Here is a 23,318-nt window from a genome sequence, read left to right on the forward strand (position 1 = left end):
ATGCACTGATAATATTTGCATTTGCAAACAGATTTGCACCTATACCACCTTGGGCCAACCAAGGTTGTTATTAATTGCATGGAAGCTCTCTAAAAGAAAACGCATTGATGGATTTTGGTATACATCAAACTGAGACCATTGGGTAGAGCCATTCACAGTGTCATCAGGTACTATGCAATGGTCCCTTTTCAGTTTATAAAATCAGGCATGAATTTAAGAAAATTACTTATACCACATTATTTAACAGGAAAATACAACAGAATGATCACCCTCTGTGACTGTGCTTCTGTTCCTATAGAGTAACTTTTCCCAGTGGTACTGGAAGCAACTCTTTTTGAAACTAGCTAGGGTGGCATGATTTTAATAATTCTCAAACTACTGGTGGGAAAACTACTGGTGCAGGACCAGAGGTTCAGGTGGAGGAGAGGGAAGGAGAATGACATGAAAAGAGAGAGAATTGAAACAAAAGGGGATGAGAGGGAGGGAGATTGAGACTAAGGACAGATACCAAACAGCTTGAAGGGAGACTAGAAACCAGAGGCCAGCTGTGCCTGCTGATGGGAGGTGGGGGGAATCACAGAGTGAGGGGCAGTTGGTGTCAGCAGTGTTACTGATCATGCTCAGTCTGTGTGAGCATGCTCAATACAAGCCAAGCAGCAAACCTGGAGGGGCATGTGACCCTGCATGCGCCCCCTCCCCATGCGTCACCTTGCTAGAAACACACACAACCTGAGAAGTGTAAGAAAGAAATGTAGGGATATAAGAGACAAGGTGAATAGGGCAATATCTTTTATTGGATCAACTTCTCTGTTGGTGAAAGAGACAAGCTTTTGAGCTACACAGAGCTCTTCCGCAGGTCAGGGAAAGGTATTCAGTGTGTCACAGCCAAATACAAGGTAAAACAGATTGTTTAGTATAAGTACCTAACACATATTGTAAGAGACCGTTCAAGATGAAGTGACCTGTTAACACCTCTCCAGTCATAGGAAAAAAAAGTGAGGTTAGTGAGTTGCAAATTGCTGTAATAAGACATAAAGCTGGCATCTTTATGAAGACCATGATTTTTAGTGTCTAGCAAAGCTATGACTTCAAGCTCCCAGGCTCATCTTTTGAAGGTGTTCTGCAGGTTTCCTTTGAGGATGACGACTGATCGATTAGATACGGATTGATCATTTTGTGACGTGTTCACCTACAGGAGATATGATGTTTTTGTCTTTTATCATTTTTCTGTGCGAATTTATTCGAGAGCTTGGTGATTGACTTGTTTCACCCACATAGTTGTTATCAGGGCATTTAGTGCACCAGATGAGATACACCATATATCGTGATAAGGCACAAGTATGACCCACAGTTTTTGAAATATGTGTTGTGGGGGATAATGATCATTGTGGCAGTGGAGACATGTTTGCAGATTTTGCATCTGTTGTTATGGCAGAGTCTGGTGTCGCTTTGGGTTGATAGGTCATGGTTTATGGGGAACTTGTTTCTGATGATGAGCTTGGAGGTGTTGGGTAGTTGTTTGAAGGCCAGAAGAAAGGGTTTGGGAAAGATTTTTTTCAGGATGTGGTCCCCATCGAGTATGAGTTGTAATTGTTTAATGATACCCTCTATGGATTCCAATGTGGTGGGGTAGGTGCCAACTAGGGGTGTGCAATCAGAGGGGGTCTTTTCTGTATTGAAGCAGGTTCTCTTGGGGTAGTTCGGTGGATGCAATGTACTTCTCTGGTGAAGTGGCGTTATTTGGTGAAGACAGCTTTAAGTGTGCAAAGGTGTGTACCCTGGACATTCTCCTCAGAGCATATTCTGTGGTATCTGAGTGCCTGGCTGTAGATAACAGATATTTTGGAGTGGTTACTGGATCTGTGAAAGTAACTGTGGTGATCTGTGGGTTTCTTGTATATAGTTGTCTCTAGGGTTCCATTGCTGAAGTTGGTGCTGGTGCAGGAGTGTTCTAAAGAGAATTTGATGGATTGATGGTGATTGTTGAGATTGTGATGGAAATTCGAAAAAGTTTAGGTCGTCTGTCCAGAGGATGAAAATATCATCAAGGTATCTCAGGTATATCATTGGTTTTGTGGTGCATTTGTCCAGATATTCTTTCTCGAGGTGGCCCATGAAGAGGGTGACCTATTGGAGAGACATCCTAGTACCCAGGTCTGTTCCCATGGTATGGACAAAATATTTGTTGTTGAATATAAAATTGTTATGGGTGAGAATGAAATGGATGAGTTTGGTGATGTGTGTTTGGGAAGGATATCTGAGAGTTGTCCATTGTCTTGTAGATATTTGACACCAGTAGCGATGCCGTCATTGTGAGCGATGTTGGAGTATAGGGAGGTGATATGCATGGTGGAAAGGATGGTGTTCTGAGGGATGTTGTTAACAGTAGTGTAGCTAGGGTGGGAGCAGGGCAGCAGCCGCTCCCCTACTGAGCACAAGTGGCACCTTGTCAATTTCTTGGCGCCTTTTTACTCACCCGGGGGAGCGATCAAAAAAAAAAAAAGGTGCCACCCACTGCGGCGCTTTTATTTTACTCACCCGGCGGCACTCCGGGTCTTTGGCAGCACTTTGGCGGCGGGACCTTCACTTGCTCTGCAGGTCTTTGGTGGCATTTCGGTGGTGGGTCCTTCAGTGCCGCCGAAGACACCCGGAGCGAGTGAAGGTCCCGCTGCCAAAGTGCTGCCAAAGACCCGGAGCGCCGCCGGGTGAGTAAAATAAAAGCGCCGCAGTGGGTGGCACCTTTTTTTTTGATCGCTCCCCCTGTTCCCTCTACCTGGCTACGCCCCTGGTTGTTAATGTTGCAGACTCTCTGGAGGAAGTTGGTTGTGTCTTGGAGGAAGCTGGCTCTTTGTGTGGTGAGTGGTTTGAGAATATAATCAGGGTAGGAGAAGAGACAGACACATGGAAAAGAAGAGTTAGAGAAAAAGAGGCGGATATAGAAGTGGTAGTAGAGAGTAACTAAATAAACCTCTGAAAAAAATGTGCCCCGTCTTTACAATTAAATCTCCCATTTGAAATGACAGTGGAAGACAGTAATAGAACAGACACAAATGAAAGTAAAGTACTGGGCCCTGCCTTTGCACTTCAGACCTGTAACACCTATGTTATTCCTCTACCAGGCCTATCCTATGGCTGACTACCAGCGGTGGCTTGGATCTAATTCTGTTAAGGACTGCATCTTGACCCAATCCTCATGCACCCAAATGTGTGAGAGAAGAAAATTGAGAGCTAGGATCCCAGCTTGAGATTGGGTGCCTAGAACTCACGTGTTCTTACACAGCTCTGGTATTAATTTCCTCTGTGACCTTAGACATAAGAGATAACCTCTTTGCCTGTTTCTCCAGCTGTAAAATGGTGATTGTACTTAACTATCTTACAGGGATCTATTGATGATTAGTATTTATAAAATGCTTTGTGTGTTAAAAGTGCTGAATAAATGCTAAGCATTGTTGTTTGTTATACTTTGTCGGTTAAAATGAGTTCCAACTTACTTTAAAATGCTGCTTTTCACTTGGTCCTAACAGTGTCAAATAAATTCCCCTTGAGCTGAAATGTTCTATGATTGGTCTTAGACAATGCAAAAGTGTTTTTATTTTTTTTATTTTTGTTTTAGAAAGTTGGAGCAAAATCAGTCTAGCCACTTCTAAATTGTTTGAAAAATACCTAGCACTTTCACACATTTTGATCAAATATTTTGCACGCACATAACTGAAAAACAACTTAAGCTAGAAAGACCAAACATTAAATCTAGGTCTTTAAAGATAAAAACCACTGTGCCAACAACTCCATGGCCTTGCCCTATAATGCAAATGCATGCTTTCTTTTCCATCAGATTTTTTTCTTCCAACCTTTTCAGCTACCATGCCACATTACAGAAAGAAAGATCAAAGATGATAAATCTTGAATTAGTGGTGAGAAACATCCTTCAGTGTTTATCATGAAAAGAGAAGGTGGAGTGTGAATAGTTCACCCTCCATTGGCTAACTCAAGCAGTTCTTCCAAAAAAACAAACTTTTTAATACTTCAAATTGTGAAGTTACATAGTAGACAGAACACTGTCACGAAAATTGAACAACAAAATCTACTTGCTTGCCCCATTTTACCATGATAATTGATAATCATGAAAAGAATAATATTTTACGTTAAAAATTACTTCTCGAGGATGAGTGGGTAAGTAGAATTTTAGAAAATTACAATAGGAGTTAAATACTGACAGTATTTTTCATAGCTCTATGATAAATTCCTGTCATTGTTTTTGGAGTCACACTTACCAATACCTCTGATTTGGGGCTGTCTACATAGGCAATTTGAGCTTGTTGTTGGATTATGTTGTTGTTTATTATTTGAATTATTGTAGCAGCTAGAAGCCCTAGACATGGCCCAGGATCCCATTGTGCTCGGTGCTATATAAACACAGAACTAAAAGACAGTACCTGTCCCAACGATTTTACCTGTTTTGGTCCTGTCTGTGTAGATGGAACCGAACCATATTTTAGCCACATTACTGAATTGTGTTACAGTCCTGTCAGTAATGCATTCTAACAAAATAGGGGCAACTGGATGAAATTTGATGGCTTGTGTTGCATAGGAGGTCAGAAGGGATCTAATGGTCCCTTGGGCCTTAAAAATCTATTACTTTGACATGATTAGATGACAACTGTGTTATCCTTGACGCAGTAAATGTCCCTCAGTGGTGTATTGTTTTTTTAAAAGAGTAGTACAATATGCTTAAGTCAAGGTAAGTTCAGGGTACATTAGAGGACAAATGAATGGTTATCCAGAAACCCAGGCCAAATTTCAACCCCATTTTCAGAAATAGGTGCCTAAAAATTAGGCTCTCAGTTCTTATTTAGGGGCCTGGTTCAGGAAAACACTTCTGCGTGTGCTTAAGTCCATCCTTATATAGGACAAGTACATGCCTACAGTTAAGCATGTGTCTAAGTGCTGCCCTGGATGGGGATGCTTTCCTAAACTGGTACCTAAAATAGGTGCCCTGATTTTTCAAAAGTATTGAACACCCAGACTCAGCAGTTCCCACTGAATTCAATAGGAACTGCAGGCTGTGCAGCACTTCTGAAAATCAGGGCACAGGGTTTCGGAGCCTATCTTTGGGCAAACATTTTTGAAAAGCTTTCTGGTGCTGGAAGGGCTAATCATTTGCACATTTGTATGTGAGACTACATGGAACTTACCGTTTGTAGAAAACCAGCAATCACCTGCATGGTGTGTGAGCGAAGAAAACATGAATGCTGGTGCAGCTTTGAGGGATTTTTTTAAGATATGGGTCTTTCTTCAGGCTGTGGAAAACCTGTAGAGTCAAATTTCAATCCCAGCTGTAGCTAGATTAACTTCAGTGGAGTTACGTCAGGAATCAGTTTGGCCCTATTTATCTATTCTGTTTAATGTCTTTATCTACACATAGTATATTATGCATCCACGTCACCAGGGTTTCTGAGAGCTACTAGAATTATTAAAAACAAACAAACAAACAAAACATCATACAAATAGTTCCAAGATTGTACTTTCTGCCTTTGCCTTGTGGCCTGTGTTTCCATGACCCAAAGCAGGCCCCATAGTCAAAGTGCATATTTTCTGGGCATAAAACATTTTAACAAAGAACTTCTATGTTTAGTTGACAAAGCATTTGCTCATTACAAATTCAGTGCTCACTCTAAATCAGATGTTCCTGCTCCCTGCATTTGAGCTGTCACTGTTTATTATTTTTTTTCTATTTATTTTGGTTAGGTTCTTAAGCAAAAACAAGTTATTTAATGCCATTTTGTGTGCATATATAATGATATCTATTTATAGTCTGAGTAAGATATTTAAAAGCACCTTAGTGACTTTGGCACATAAGTCCCATTTTCAAAAATGATTAGGCATTTTAGTCCTAGTGAAAGTCAGTGGGACTTAGTCGCCTACATACATTGGTGCTTTTGAAAATTTTACCCTCTGTCTAATTTGTCACCGAGCAATTGTGTTACTCAGGTTAAAAATAATCAAGCACAAACAATACATTTTTAAAGCACCTCTTATATTTATGCAGTTGTGTTCTAATAATAATGAAAAAGACAAAACCTTTAATGTATTAAATCTAAAATGAATACTTTTTTATTTCTCAGTCAGCAACTGTGACTCAGCAGAGACATTAACTTTCAGTAGATTAAGTATATGCTTTGTGTGCTGAGAAATACTGCATTTAATACACACAAGTGGGTTAGGTTACATAGTGAGCTAGTGCACAAGGCTTTCACTTCTGGGAAAGGGACCTCAGTTGAAATCTTGGTTTAGAGAAACTGAATTTGGTGGGCTTCAAATCTGTTATCTAAGGCTTGGTCTACACTAACCCCCCAAATCGAACTAAGGTACGCAACTTCAGCTACGTGAATAACGTAGCTGAAGTTCGAAGTACCTTAGTTCGATCTTACCTCGGTCCACACGCGGCAGGCAGGCTCCCCCGTCGACTCCGCGGTACTCCTCTCGCCGAGCTGGAGTACCGCAGTCGACGGCGAGCACTTCCGGGTTCGACTTATCGCGTCCAGACAAGACGCGATAAGTCGAACCCAGAAGTTCGATTGCCAGCCGCCGAACTAGCGGCTGGGTATAGACGTACCCTAACAGAGTACATATGCATTAATTTACTCTTCAAAAATACTCTGATGTCTGACTGTAAATATTTCTTCTTATGATTACTTGCTGGTAAAAGGATATTGAAACACCAAAAGGTCTTCAGACTGCATTGTCTCTTCTGAGTCTCTTCTCACTTTATCAGTGTGGAAGACATGATCTTACACTTGTGAACATTTCTAAAGCATATTGATAAACTGAATTATGAAAACGTTTCTATCTACCCTATAACTGGCTGTATCATAATCTGGGGTGGGGGGCAGGGTAGCGGCAGTGTCGCATATAATTAACAGGTAAAGATAGCACTGTGAAGAAAAAGCCTCAGAGAAAGCAGGGGAGACAGTTGGAAATCCAGTCTACTAAATCTTGGATTAGCCTACTTCAATTAATCCTACTATCCAGAGGGCATACCCTCCGTTTCACCCACACTATCATTTGGATGTAATTGTTTCCTTCACATTATCTTAAATAGCTAAGGATCATTTAAAAATATGTCTGTAGGAAAAAAGCCAGCCAGCACCTACATTCGTGGTTCAGGAGGCAATGAGATGCCGGAAGGAGGGTGTTGGGGATCAGATAACGCTGTTGATGGTGGAAGAGCAGTGAGTGGGACCTGAGACTGGAAAAGGGAACCAGGAATAAAATTCAATGATATGAATGTTCATGTGCTGATGATGGAGCATTGGTCATGTTGATTCCTTCTGCTTAACTGACTTGGTGGAGAACTTCATCCAGTGCAATGGGCATGTGCTCCGCCTCAGAGTCCACCTGTGTAACACAGGTGTAGAAGTGCCTCTGCCGAACCACCAGAATAGCTAAGGAGAAGCTTCCTCTGGCACCTTCCTCTTTCATCCTGTCTCAGTTCTCCCTTTTCTCAATTCTAGAGGCAGACAGTCATAGCAGAGCTTATGCTGTTCTTCTCTACAAGGGGCTTGCCATAGGAGACTGGCCATGCAACTGGAATAGAACCTACATGTAAGGTGCAGTACACAGAAAACAGAATGACATCTCCTTTGTTAGATCTCTATATTCACACCCTTCGTCATCACTCTGCCAAGCTACACGTCTTCAGTTGACCCTAGCCCCTTTAATACTGTGTAGTTACTTTTCTTGGAATAGCCTCCAGCTCATTGATATCCTTCTGTTATGAAGGTGGCCAGTCCTGAATGTAATATTCCAGACATGATTTCACTTGAACTGTATAGAGGACCGATTACTTCCCTCCTTTGTGACTTGATGCCTTGGCATAGCAACTCAAAAATCTCACCAGATTTGTTTGTTCCCATACTACATACTATGTTCTTGTCTATCTTGCTGTTTCAGTTATGCAGGAGTTGAACTCCAAAAGCTTCCCCACATCCTGCTGTTTATTCCAGTGCAGCACAAATCTGTTTGGGGGCATAGAGACATCTCAGATGTCCCAGTGCTCTACAGTGATCCAAAAAGCACCAGTACACTGTGCATGCTAAAATATATCTGATACAAAGCTAGATGACCCTGAGAGACTGAAATGTTTTCTTCAGCAGCACAAATGCCAAATTCTGTGCTCGAGGGCTTGATCCTGCAAGGTGCTGAGTATTGACTGAGAACTGCTGAGTACCATCAATCCTATTTATATCACTGGGAGTTGAGGGTACAGCACCTTGCAGGTTTGGGCCCCCAGATGCATGCATGGTTTCCATTTACTTAAATGGGATTCACATATAAATGCAGAATTTGGCATTGTACTGTATGTAAAACAAAGCACTATAATGTCTTAATTGTTAAATTATTAAATGCTAGAACAATATGGCTTACTGGAAGAGATCAATGTGTTAATGAACTTTTGCTCCAAGGGGAAATACAAAATTAACCTTGTAAAAATAAAAGGCATCAAAGGGCCATATTGTCAAAAACAAAGCATTCAAACGTAGGTATTGTTTTGTTCCATCAGTCCTTTTTTCCTATCTCCCCCCTCCCGCCTGCCCTGCCCAAAACTTTAACCTAATTTAGCAAGTTTAGGTGTGGATTTGGTCTTCTCACAAGTTATGTGTGTCAAGCGGTTGTTTTTCACTCAATAGTACTTTCAGCATGAGAACACTTGTAACTTTAATAAATTATCCAGTTTCATTCACTTTTTGTAACATATTTTATATTTACACAACCAACATGTTTGAGTAACACAAAAGGGTCCTTAATTTATCTATTTTAGATACTTAAGTGGCCTCTATCACTATGGTATCTGAGGATCTCACAATCTTTAATATATTTATCCTCCCAGCACTCCAGTGAGGTAAGGAAGTAGTCTATGGATGGGCACTGAAGCATAGAGAGACTAAGGGTCTGTCTACACAGCAAAGAAAAACCCGCATCTGGCCCATGCCAGCTGACTCAGGCTGTGGGGCTGTTTCATTGCTGTGTAGATTTCCAGGCTCGGGCTGGAGTCAGAGTTCTGGGACCCTCCCATCCAGGCTCCAGCCTGACCCCAGATGTCTACACAGCAATGAAACAGCCCCACAGCTTGAGCCCCATGAGCCTGCACCAGCTGCAGGTTTTTCTTTGCTGTGTAGATGTATCCTCAGGAACTTGCCTGGCCCTACAGGAAGTCTGTGGTGTAGTAGGGACTCAAAACCCTGTCTCCCAAGTCTAAAGTTAACACCTTAGCCACTGGATCATGCTTCCTTTCTGATCAGTATAGCAATTTAATATGGGGGCTAATGTATGTGGGAAATTTGTTAGTATTGTAGATACTGTGTATTGGCATAAGAGATAATATTTATTTAACTGTTATAGTGCTAATGTTATACCCTAAGCAGTTAACACAGATTAAAAGTACAGTCTTCAATACTAAAAAAAATTAAGATCTTAATATTGTTATGGGGGGAGTCACTGGAGGACGTTGTTACACAAAGTATAACCAGTTTGTTTTCTTAGCATGCAAGCAGTGTTCGGTCTTTGAAGATATACATATTGTTGTAAGTTTTGTGATGCATCATCTTTTTGGGGGAGCTGTTGCCAACAGCTGGAAAGTTTGCTTTCTGCTTTACCTTGTTTAGCTAGAATCAATTCTTTGTGCAGAGTTGCTTCCTGAGGCAGGGCATTGGTGTTGGACTGAGGTTTCTGAAAGCAGGAATTACCTGTATGCTATTTATGACCAACTCTGTTCAAAGATGGGTGTGTATAGTGTATATAAACAAGCTATACTATGAAAATACCCAGACTCCACATCACTGATGTCTTCTCCAACAGGAAACCAACCTGCAAGGCCCTGAAATCTACCACTAATCAGCAGGGTAGTGACCATATTAAGGAATTGAACTCCCTATTTCAATATTAACAAGAGCCTGGAAATTAATTTGTATACTGGGGATTGGATAGCTCAGGATACTGGAGATATGGAGCCTTTCAGTTTTAGGTCACAGTTTTGAATCCAGAGGCCATGTGGATAGTGACAAAGTTGTTAAGACTTGGAAGCTGATTAGTAGCCGGTGTGAAATGAGTTGGCATGCTCAGTTTCACTCTCAGTGGACAGCTGTCCACATTGCATAAATCATCACACTTGGCAGCCTCACTGGAGAGGCCAAAGATTGATCCTTGGTTGTGGGCTTTCTGAACTGTGCCTTGCACAATGGGGCTCAGCTTGTAATATCAATAACAACACAGGTGTAATGGACAGAAAAGCTAAATCACTACTTCACTCATAGAAGTAATCTGAAGGGGACATTTGGGGGGCAGTTAAGGACCATTTGCACAACCATTCTCCATGCTGTGGATAGAAAGATTACTTCTGTCTCCAGAGCTGTCACCCTGGCACATTTCACAAGGAAAAGCATTCACTAAAATTTTTCAAGGGGGTAGTGGGAAGATAACTAGCACGCAGGGCCATCCTTACCCATACGCAAAGTACGCAGCTGTGTAGGGCACCAGGAAATTTGGGGCACCAGATTTCCTGGTGCTCTACACAGCTGCATGCTGCTCCGGCCCCTGCTCCGCCTCTTCCCCATGGCCTCCGGCCCAGCCCCCCCCACTCCACCCCTTCACCAAAGCCCCTGCCCGTGCTCCACCCCAGCCCTACCTCTTCCCGCCCCTGTTCCGACCCAGCTATGCCTCCCACTTCACCCCTTCCCCTGAGGACTGCAGCAGGGGTCTGGCATGCCCTACACTCACCAGACGGCGGTAAGTGCAGCGACCTAGCCCGCGCCACTGGTGAGTGCTGGGGAGCAGTTCCTCCCTACCCCCCAAGTCCCAAGGCTGGGATCCAGGGGAGCAGAGTGGAGCAGGCTGGGGCTGGATCACTCCACTTCCTGCCGCCGCGTCTGTGTGGGGTCGGGCCCATCCTGCAATCACCGGCCCCAACCCACTCCGCCAGATTGTGCTGGAGGGCGGTTCCCCCCCCTACCCCCCCAAACCTGCTCCTGTCCCCCTGCGGAGGCCTGTGGCCACCCTCCACCCCCTGTGAGGGGCTGCGTAGGGCACCAAAATGGCTAGGGATGGCCCTGCTAGCATGCAACTAGACTTACAATAGTAGTAAATGGGCTTAGGCTGAATAGCTAGCTTTTGATTTTTCAATTCAAGATTCCATTTAGATAATGGAGACCAGCTTTTTAAATATGTTTGTAATTATTATGAGTTGTCTTCCATCCGTTTGTGATAGGTATTGAATTTGATTTAATTTAGAATATGTTTATTACAACATATGTATAGCTTTGTGAACTTTCTAACCTCCTCCACTGCCTTTTATTTATCAGGCTTTTTTACGGTGCTCATTGCTCTTGTGTCTGATCACCTCACAAATACTGATGACTTTATCCTCACAATATTCCTTTGAGATAGGGAAGTTTTATTATCCCCATTTTACAGGTGACCAACTGAGGTACAGAAAGATGAACATTTATATTTTCCAAAGCACTCAGCATTGGCCTCGCCCTGCTCTCATTGGTGTCAAATGGGTTATGGCCTGGATTAGGAGTCATGGGAGGAATTTGCAAAAATGCTCAGCAAAGTGAGGCCAATGTTGAACATTTTTGAAATCTCCACCCTCAGTAATTTGCTAAAGTTAGGGGCAAAACTGGGAACAGAACCTGGATCTCATAATTTTTAATTCAGGGCCATAACCCAGGCCTTGGAAAATTTAATGACTACTAGCCAGGGTGGAAGATATCTACTCCCTGCAGTGTTCATTTCAATTTAAAGGAAGAAATATTAGGACTGTATTTAATTGTAATATGTCAATCAAATTTCTATTTAATACATATTAAAATACATAATTTCTTTTATTACTCTTGCTTTTGGTTTATATTGTTCCCTTTCCAGGTTTGCCTCCTTTTTACTCCATGCCTTTCCTATAATAGTTCATGGTGTATCATTTTCCTACATTGTATTCTCCCTTTTCCCCTGTATTTTCTTTCTGTTTAATGTTCTTTCTCCTCCCCCCATTCCACCCTACGCATCCCCCAATATCATACTTCTCTTTTGTAACTTAAATCAGGGGATAATACAAAAATGGGAAAGAGGGAACTGTCCAGGGGCAGCCCACAGATAAGAAGCCAAGATCCAGTGCCAGTTGGTGCATGGAGGGCGTTGACCCTGGATGCTGTTGAGGGGCTCCATTTTTTGTAGTCTCTGGCTAGCAGATGTTTAGTAAATTTGAAGGCCCCCCTGCCCCACAACTCCTCTGGTACCTGGAAAGAAAAAGGAGCATTCTCTCTCTCTGTTCTCTACTCCCACCCTAGAACCTGCATGGATGGTGATGAAGCTGGGAGTTTCTGCTAATCCGCCTCTTTCCCAGCCTCAGTTTTTGTTTTTAGTTCTACCACGTAAATAGGTCCCATGCCTCCCTCTGCTGTTGCTCATTGCTTTCCTAGGCAGCAGCAACATGAGACTGACCTGCTTCTTGAGAGTTTCATTGCCCCCCGTAGAGTTCTGATTTAAAATAAGACTGATACTAATCTTCGTAGTTTAATTAATTGGGAAAGCTAATAGCAGAGGCAATGGAGCTATGTGTCTGCAATTTCACAAAGTCAGCACTGCATCTGTTTACTCTCGCTTGTGTTTAGACAGTTATCTTCACAACTTCAACCCTTGCATTACCCATATGACCGTCCTTTCTCTTCACTAGTAACTTTACTTCAGCATGCTTTGCCAGATTTGCACAGTCATAATGCACTGGAAATTAATCAGAATAAAAAATACATTAGAAACAGAGCCTACTTTTGCCGGCAGTTTACTTAGTTTTTTTCAATTCCTTCAATTGAATGGGCCAAATTTATCTCTGGGATAACAAAATTGACTGTAATGACACTGAAGATGAAAATCCACTTGCACTTTTTTTAATGACTGAGATGCATGCCTTCTTTGAATGAAGGTTTCTAATCTTCTCGGGGTTTTTTGGTGAGTATTCTGTTACTGTAAAGGGTCTATTTGCACATCTAGCTTTCATTCTTGAATGCTGTTAAAAATAGAGGTGGTCCTGAACCAAATCCTTGGATCATGAACTTTTTTCAGCTCTAGATAAGAATCCAAACTTTGCAGCCTTTGGTTCTCTTCTATTTAATAATTAAAGCACTTTAAAATTGGAAATCAGGCAGGTTTTTTTGATATTGCATAAAAGTTGAGAACTCTCCTGGTTGTGATGGATTGCCTAGATGCCTGCTGCAATCAAACTTGTCTTGTAACAAGGCCTGTGTCATCAGTGGTAATGAAACTTTCCGCAGGAGAGAGGGCACTTGGAACATTATACCTGCTGTTAATTGAAGTTGTAGGTCCCTATGGTGTAATCAGAGAGTCAGATTAACTTGTGAAGGACGCAATGCCCTAGGAAGGTGGGCAGCCAATGTACCATCTCTGAGCACCAGGTATGGTTGGTGGAGCCAGGATTTCTAGATGACTATGTCTAAACTGCCGCTGTCCATCCTGAGGTGACAAGCTTATGCTTAAGAATACCATTACCAGTCCTGTGCTGCTGCAGCTTTATTTACTAGCTCTGAGACCATATGAATTTATTATTTTTGTTTGCTAGAACAGGGCTGTTGGTGTGAGAGAGCGAGAGCTAATGAACTATAATGGAGCTGGCACATTGTTTTGGCTCTCACAGCAAAAGCCCCTGTAGAAATTGGTGAAAGGAATGAAATTCTGTATACTGGCCATCTTTTTCAAGCTAGAATGACTGTATATTGAACTGTATTCTGTGGCCTTATCTGCAAATTCACACCGATTTAGGCTGGTGATTTTTACAATAGTAGGACCTATGAAATGCAACTAAGCAGTTCCAGCCAATAGAGGGTAATACCGAACACAGACACTAGACTGCACGTTACAGTAGGAATTTAGGCGGCTGTGTCATTTCTGGGTTTGTTCCCTTGTGTCTCTAGCTGCAGCATCCTTTGTCTCAGGCTGCAGCACCAATCGTCTTGTCTTGCTACAGGTAATCAGGCTGACAACATGGCTTCCTTGTTTTTCATTATTTTATACTTCAATTTATAGTATCTATATTAATTAAAATATTTAATAGTGCTCTACCTGGATGGTATCGTCCTTGGCATCGCCATGGAGTTTATATTAGGAGTTAATGCTGACAGTTGCAGTATTAACTCTTGCTCCATGTCTTCTTCCAAATCTGAGGCCTGATCCAAAACCCAATTAAGTCAATGGAAAAACACCTATTGCTTTCAACTGGCTTTGGATCAGGGCTTGGAGTAGGGATAGTTTGGAGGTCTAGGAGGGGAGCCAATATCAGTGCGGCTTCCAGAGTTCAGAACGAATCATGCAGGCTCTTTGCGGGATGCTCCTAAGTTACTGGATTTCCCTGTGGATCTACTGGAATATCCGCACTTGTATTGATAGTCTTATCCCTTCTACAGTCTCATAGACTTTAAGGTCAGAAGGGACCATCATGATCACCTAGTGACTAGATTCTAGTCTGACCTCCTGCACACTGCAGGCCACAGAACCTCACCCACCCACTTCTGTAATAGTCCTGAAAAACCCTTCCCTCACAAGGAGATGACAATGAGTTGGGAACAGTGTATACAGTGATCCACATGCAATTTCCCTTGTAACTTCTCTGCCTGATGGGCTTTTACACTGGTGGGGCAATGCAGCCCTTTTCCTGTTGACTCCACTAAAAAAAAGCATTAATGTAACTGTAACAAAATGCTTGATGATCTTCTTGACATTTGCCAGTGTCCAGCCTTGGTGGTGATCTCCTAAAGTTATTCTTAAAGTGATATTTAAATGCTTTAGAATCTTCAGCTTTTTTTGGCAATAATCAGGCCTGTGAAATGGACATGTAGTCACACAGTGATGGGGGCTGCGTATTTTCCAAGAAACCCTATCCTCACATAGGATTAGACCACCTGCTTTGGAAGGGCTAAAGTCTTCCCTGGCTGTTCTGTGTGAGTAGAATTCCCATTAATGCTAGTGGAACTTACATTTTGTCTACTGCGTGGGGAATGTGCCTCTTTAATTATACACCCCAGGAATAATAGAGTTGTGGGAATCAGAGATGAAAAAAGACCTTTCAGTTTATGGAGTTGATCCCCTTGTAGGATGGACTGTTCAGTACTATGATCCAGTGTGGTATCAATTTAATCTCTGATATGACCACTACTGCACTTTCAGACAGAGGGGCTGGAGCTTAGTAGGGCTTTTCCATCTCTGAATTCTGTGACCTTGTGACTCTTTATTTTCTAGTGCCTTTTCTAGTTTTCCCATGTAAGATGGTTCTGCAGTTTAAATGACCTCACTGTCAGGAATTTTCCCATGATATTTAGCCTAGATTTTCCTTTTCTTGATTTCTTCCAATGACTCCTACGTATGGTACATAATCAAATCCCTTGGACCACCCTAGATAGTTCACCCACTTCAAATATTTACATTCTTCACATAATCAAATTCAGTTAGCAACTTGCTGTGCTATGTTCTGTTAGCCTTAACATTTCACTTGGCCAGTAGAGGACTTCTTATCACTCAGTGATTGAATAACATTAAGTTCCTGTAAAAATGACACTTCCAGAAAAGGTAGGATTTAAGGCTCCAGAACTGTAGGTCACCCTAGTTATTTTATTAAATTGTACCAGGTGCATTTTGGCTTTTGTTTTGGGGTGAAAAAAAAGAAAAGGGGTAAAATACAAACTCGAGTTCAAACAACTGGAAAAAAAAATCGAATGCTTTATTTATTATTTCTAGTTCATACCAACTCAGTAATGGTGCAGCTGTTTCTACACATGTGTAGAAAACCCCCCACACTTCAATTAATATCCATAAGGGTACATTTAAAACTGCAAGTTAAATAAAATGGTGATAGGCAGTTTCACTGCACTTGCCACATATTACCACATGGCTCCACAGGGCTGGCCTGTTTTCTGTCATTTATTCCTGGCTTTGCCACTGACCTCCTGTGTGTCTTTGGGCAAATATCTTCACCTCTGTTCTCCCTTTCACCTTTTGTCTGTCTTGTTCATGTAGCCTGTAAGCTCTTTTTTGAGGCAAGGACTTTCTCTACTATGTGTTTGTACTGTGCCTGGCACACTAGGGCCTCTAGGTGCTACAGTAGTACAAACAGCAAACAGTAATAGCTACTGTTGTTTTACCCAGCAGCAAACTACAGAGCAGCAGAAGCAAGATATTATGTACAATGATGGTACAAGCTGCACTTCGTATTAAATAGTAAAAATAGTGTAGATAGGTCACTTCAGCAATTGCCAAGAGAAAAATGACAAGGCACAGTAAAGGAAGTTCCAATTTAAAAGGTTTCCTTCCCACAATGGAGAAAATTGTGTACATTTATGGCAATATTATCATTCCATAGTTATTGTAGCTTCCTCTGTACAGGGCTTCCAGATGGGTCTCTTTGCTGTTTGTGGCTTGTGCAGAAGGCAGCAGAGTGCCTGTTCACAAGGAGGAGTAACATGATCATATTATTCCAACTTAGCAATGACTGCCTATAAAGAGGCTGGTCTTTTTGGCTTTTCGGGCTCTTAATGGAGAGGGGCCTGGATATATTGAGACCTGCTCCTTAAGTCTTGTCCTGGTGGGTATTTGCATTCTGAGGGCCTGCAGCTCCCACTGGCTTCAGCTGGAAGAAGTGTAGGTGTTCAGCACCTCTGGAAATCAGTCCCCCTTTTACAGTTCCACTATCACACTTTAAGTCAGTGGGTGACAAAGCCTTTGTTCTAGTGGCCCCTAAACTGTGGAACTCTCTTGCCATTTTAAATATTGTCACTTTGGCTTTTCAGCATTTTTCCTAACATTTTACACTTGCACAGTTAAAATCACAAAGGCGAAAAATGCAGACGTCAACGTTCCAATGATATCAACTTGTCTGTGTTTCATCTCCTATATGTTTGCATGGTATTCATTTTACAGCATAAATAGTAAGCTATTAAGTAATATATTAATCTGCATGCTTACCTGGGAAAACAAAATAGAAAACAGTAATATATATGCCATGTGGCTGAGGTGACCTTACTGTGCATAAGAGTAAGAATTGTGATAGGAGAGTATATCAATGATCATTTCAATCCAGTATCCTGTCTCTGACAATGGTGAATACCAGATGCTTCAGAGCAAGATGGAAGAAATCTCAGGGTGGAAAATTATGGAATAACCTGATAAAAAACAGTGAAATCCTGACCTCACTAAAGTCAATGGTACTTTTTCCATTGACTTGAGTGGGAACAGAATTTCATCCACCGTGTGTTTCTTTTTAACCCATTTTCCCTTTCTTCTCACCCCATATACACTTGGCCTTGGCTACTGTCTACTTGAGACAATTTTCTGCAAGACAGTTTAACAGGGTAACTGTTCTATTATGAGGGATAGATCTTAGCAGTGAAAAACACTTACTTTGATTTTTTTTTTAAAGACAGCTTAGAAGTTGCAAAATATTTTACAGTGCTGCAAAAATTGCTGAGAGTTGTTTCTGAGCTCTTAATGATCTCCTCACTCTAAGTACTTTTGCATTAGCCATAAGAACCCCCATTGTGGTTTTCCCATCATCCTGTGCCCTTAGGTCGGGGATCAAGAGTTCATTTGTAAATAAAATTATTACAAATTATTGTGGCAAGCAATCACCACTACATTAAAAAAACAGACTCCACAGTACTGTATGTCTAACTGTAAGCTGAAATGAATCAACACGTTAATTTCTTATTCCATCCTAATTGATAAGGATACTAGTAATTCCCATATACACTTGTTAAAGGAAGACCAGATCACGTAGTTTGCTGAGTGTGCGTGTGTTTTTTTAATTTATACTTTAGTAATGAGGTTTTGTTTAGAGCCATCCAAGAGGTTTATAACTGGGAGTAACAGGACAAGAGAGAGAAAATGAGAATTTAAGTTAAATATTAGAGGGGAAGGGAGAATTTCCTAAAGGTGAGATTTCTTAGACTGTTGAATTGTCCTCCAGGGAGAGTGACAGGAACACCATCTTTTGTCACAGCTAAAATAGGTTTAGCAGATACTGTGTAGGAAGCCTTTCTGCACTGGCAGGTGGATGAATCAAATGACCTAATTGTTTTTGTTATCTATCTTGATTTCTATATTCTTACTCAGATATGATAACAGTAATGGGCTAGATTCATCCCTGAGATAAGAGTGCAGCTTCATTGACCTGCCTATGATACCTCTGAATTTGGCCCAATGTGCGTGTTGTATGACAGCTATGCAACAAGTATAAGTTGTGCCAATAGGGAAACTGTTCTCTCTCTCTCTTTCTCTTTTTAAACTAAAAATAACAGTAAAGTTTCTTTGTTACATGCATACAGCTAGCATGCAGATTGTGTCTCAAGTGGAGAGAAAGGCCTTGATGCTGAAGTCCCATGGGGATAGGAGTCCATGCTGGCAGGTCACATTGCAGGATCAGGGCTTACATTTTGAAATATGGATAATAGGCAGAAACTGGCTATGCTTCAAAGAGAGACTTCAGTCTCCTCTAGTAGGAATGTTCTGGCTGGCTTTCTCTCTGCAGCACTCTCGTCATATACTCAGAGCACAGAAATACCACTTATAGCTACAGAGTGAGTCATTGAATCCAATTTAGGCTTGAAGTAATGAACAATCCAAATTGCCACCATTTGAGAAAGCGGGGATATATCAGGATCAGTGCTGTGAAGCAAAATAATTGTCAGTTTTAAGCAATTGCCCCTTTGAAGTAAGTAGCAGGAGTCACCCAAGTGTGTGTATTAACACATAAATGCACACCCTTTTAGGAAGCACTGCCAGCTTATATTTTCCAATTCTCTAACAGGCCTGAAGATCTAGTTATAAAGATCACTTTAACTGAGCTTGCTCCTCTGTCCCGTGTTCAGTAGACTGCAAGGTCCACAAGGCAGTTGTGCTGCTTCACAAAACAGAAATATAAAGTATTAAGTTTCTTACTAGTGTTGCACTGTGTATGTATGTATATTTTGATCTATCATTACTTGATTGCCATTGAGCACTGTCTATTTTTATCTTATGGAATAATCATGGGTAGGGTTAGAAACAAAAAGAAATGATTCAGGAAGGCCAGTAGCTGTTTTGGGAGAGAAAGCAAGAACTCTTTTAAAATCAGTTTGAATTTTAAATAGGTGGTGTAATTAGTATAGGAAACTTAGGAAAGTTATTCCGACACATCTTTCTTTGGTTCCATTGAATCAGTCAAAGGGAGCGTTAGCCTTTTTGTGAGAAACAACTGGCACTTTCTCAATTAAATATCTCAAATGTTACAACAGGACCAAAGACTCATAATTACAGTAGTGTTCTCCTTTTATAACTCTGAAGCAGCATCAAAAGAAAGTTAAATTTTTATCAGTACTCTAACATATGCAACATATGTGGGCTTTCCTATGACTGTAGGCCCTTTTCTGCCTTCATACATGTTGTTTATTCAATCAGAAATACTATGTCCTTCAATTTGCATCCTTATGAAAGTACACACAGTTTTTGGGAGTTACTTGCTCTAGGACTGCAAGTTAGGGTTATCCCGATGATTGCAAATCCACATGTTCATGGCGATTCAGTAGCCTACATGAAATCAATTTTTGTCTTCAGGCCAGTTTTCAGTGAACATATTTTTACATCACAAATGACAGACAACCCTGTTGGTGGTCTTCACAGAGAGGCCAAGCGCTGCCTGCATAAAACCTGAATTACTTTGTAATCCCTCAAAATAGGCTTTCCAAATCAGGACTTACACGATTGGTGGTGTGTTATGGGGAAGTTTCCTATAGGGGTAAGAGAGTAGTTCAAAGTCCTTGCCCTTTCTTTCACTGCTCTCTCTGCTTAGAGTGACAACACCGGTTTCCTTGTACTGGTGGTTTTTGTGATGGGCATTTTTTTTTAAATTTAGAGTCTGCTTTTTGCAAATAAATTCAAATCGGAAAAGGCCAATGTTCCAGGCATTTATTTGCACCTATTTTAGCATATATTGCTCTGTGATGTCAGTTCCACCCTGCTCATCGTGGCAGTCTGCTACTCTGATATGCTCCCAACAGGTCAGCAGTGAAAATAATTTGCTTTTCCTAGTTCATCCTAATTTCAATCCCAAAGGATTTAAGATCAGAAGAACATAGTGTTATATGCTGGTTGTGTTTTGATCTCCAGGACTGGAGCTTGCTTTGAATTGCTGCTTAACAACTTTTTTTAGAATTATTAGTCAGAGCCAGAGCAATGCCAATTTATGCTCTCAACAAATGGGATCACAATGAGAGAGCGAAAAAATGAGGATTAAACAAAATGTGGACTGTGGAAGGCATTGCAAGGTTAATGTGTAGTGAATTTTGTTCAGCAACTTCTTATCTGTGGCATTAGTGAAATCAGTAATAGACTCTCCTTTGAAATTAAATGATGTCCATATAGCCGTGTTTAGTTCTAGGGAAACAAGCCAGTTTTTTTGAGGCCATTGGATTATAAAGTCACATGCAGATAGTCTGCTGGAATGTACATTAGCTGTGCTTTCAATGAGGCACAAGACAACTGAAATACAGATAACAGCATTTCATGAACAAACATAACAAAGGAATCGCACTGGGAAAAAATGTTCCTGTGAGAAGCTGTAGTTGTCTCTAGCTTCACTTGACCAATCAGAACAAACTGAGACCGGGTGTAAGTGGGTTTAATACCATAAAAAAGAATAGTGCTTCAACAGAACTTCATGTAGCCCATTGTATAGGTTTTGTGGGTAGTAATCCAATAGTTTTTTTTAAGTTTACCATTTTTGAGAGACTACAGGTGTGAGTCCATGTCTTATGTTGGTAATTTTCAGTTTCTGGATCAATTTTGATTTAATGTTCAGACACACAAAAATGTAATAAAAAGGAAAGCAAAAATCAGCCCAGAAAAGGCTTTGTGGGACAATCTATAAAAGTGAAGATGAACGGATCCCTTGTCAGTCTGCTCATTTAAAACAGTTTGATTGGGCCAAAGTGGCATCTTTGATTTCTGTATAGAATAGCAACATCAGCTGCTCAGTATCTTCAAAATCTTTATAAAATGAACAATAACATGAGAAAAAAGAGAAGGTAGGTAGAGCAGAAGACATGAGCGGAAATAAAAAGGTAGTGTGATCTAGTGGTTAGATCTGAGTTCTAGAACATCCAGCTTCTATGTCTAGCTTTGCCACTGAGTTACTGTGAGCAAGTCATATAACAGTTTATCCATCTGTAAACTTAATATAAGAAGTATCCATCTCTAAGGGATGTTGTTTGAATTAGTTAATGTTTTCAAACCTCTTTGGGATCCTCTGATGGAACTTTATTTTAGAATATTCTGTTCAGGTTCTTATACTGTGCTGATCATTGGGGCATTTAAACACGGTGTAAATACAAAGCAGAGAGGCCAACAGAGGAATTAGAGGTGGGCGATATTTTAATTTGCTTGGATAATGATCACAAGTATCAGATTAATCTTTGCTCAGCAGCAAAAAAGTCCTGACCTCCACCTTCAGAAATTGGAATCAGAAGTTAATTATTTATTCTGGAGATCCAATTTGGGTTTCATGGCCTGTAGTTACTGGTATCATTGTTAATTTCATTATGGAGTTAGTGGCGATGGTGAGAGATGAATTCATTGACGTGCGTAGTAAGAGATCAGCATAACCCTCAATAAAAGGAGAGGGGGAACTGTGTCTGAATCTGATAGGACAGGCTTTGAGAGCCCTTGTTTGTGTAGTGTGCAAGTACACTGCTCCCAGTGCAGAGCTGTGCCTGAAAGCCATAATATAGCTCTTAAGGCTTGTCAACACTATAGCATTTGGGTGTTGCAGCACCTACCAGGCCTGTGAAACACCTTGTCGTTTCATATGCTGGGTAATAACACCCAAGATTCCAGGCTTGTAAAATTCAACTGGCTCTTTATTAGGAGAACTATGTACAGAGATGCTACAGCTAACATTCTAGCCATATGCACATAGACTGACGTCCTGGTGCTTTCTCCAGACTCTTCTCTTCTGCAACCTGGGCTCCTTCCTCCAAGTCCATACAGGTTGCTACAATGCACACACACACACACGCGCGCACACACACACACACACCCCTACCTTTTTTCCAACAATGCACAGGCATGCACACCACAGTCCTGACTGCTGTCTGATAGCAACTCTTCAAATGCCATGGATTTGGGGAGATTTTACACAGAAAGCAAGGGATGACATGGTTGTCTGATTTATATGATTTTCTCCTCTTGTAATCAGGCAGGAAAGGATGTTATTGTAGGGGGGTCTCAGTATTGCTACCTTTATTTCTGCACTGCTGCCTTCAGAGCTGGATGGCCAGAGAGTGGCGACTGCTGACCAAGGGCTCAGCTCTGAAGGGAGCAGTGCAGAAGTAAGGATGGCAATACCATACCATGCCATCCTTACTTCTGTGTTGCTGCTGGCGACGGTGCTGCCTTCAGAGCTTGGTGCCTGGCCAGAGGCCACTGCCAGCAGCAGTGTAGAAGTAAGGGTGGCAGTTCCGCAACCCCCCTACAATAACCTTGCAACCCCCCCCCACACACATACACACAACTCCTTTTTGGGTCAGGACCCCTATAGTTACAACACCATGAAATTTCAAATTTAAATAGCTGAAATCATGAAATTTACAATTTTTAAAATCCTCTGACTGTGAAATTGAGCAAAATGGACTGTGAATTTAGTAGGGCCCTACTCGTTTCCCGCAGTGAAGCCACCAGTTTGTCTCTACCCACTTGTCAGCTCTCCCCCTATCCTGCCACAAGTACCTCAAAGTCTTTTCTTTTCAGCAACTGCCACAGCTTACCACCTTCTGCCAAGTGCTCCCTCCTCTCATGTCCTCTTCGACTGGAGCAGGAAGGAGGAGCTGAGGGAAGGGAGGGTGCTTGCTGAAATCAGGGCCAGCTCTAACTTTTTTGCCACCCCAAGCAAAAAAAACAAAACAAAACAAAAAACCGCCCCGCCATAACACCCCCTCCTGCCCAGCGTTGCCCCGCCGAACCAAAAACAACCTCCCCCCAGCGCCACCCAGCCGAACCAAAAACAACCCCCCCGACCACCGCCCCGCCGAACCAAAAACAGAAACAACCCCCCACGAGCGCCGCCCCACCGAACCAAAAACAACAACAACAAAAAACCCCGAGCACCCCCCCCGCCGAAACAAAACAAACAAACAAACAAAAATCCGAGTGCCGCCCCGCCACCCCAAGTTTGGCCACCCCTTACAAGGTGCCGCCCCAAGCACGTGCTTGGTTGGCTTGTGCCTGGAGCCGGCCCT

General features: G+C 41.7%; 1 protein-coding gene across 3 annotated transcripts in view; it reads left to right on the top strand.

The window, feature by feature from the left end:
• ACTN2 (actinin alpha 2) overlaps positions 1-23,318 on the top strand; it is a 108,923-nt gene that overhangs the window by 28,980 nt on the left and 56,625 nt on the right. The gene's annotated exons all lie outside the window — the stretch shown is intronic.

Source organism: Chrysemys picta, chromosome 3 (genome assembly GCF_011386835.1).
Source record: "Chrysemys picta bellii isolate R12L10 chromosome 3, ASM1138683v2, whole genome shotgun sequence".
Classification (NCBI taxonomy): Eukaryota; Metazoa; Chordata; order Testudines; family Emydidae; genus Chrysemys; species Chrysemys picta.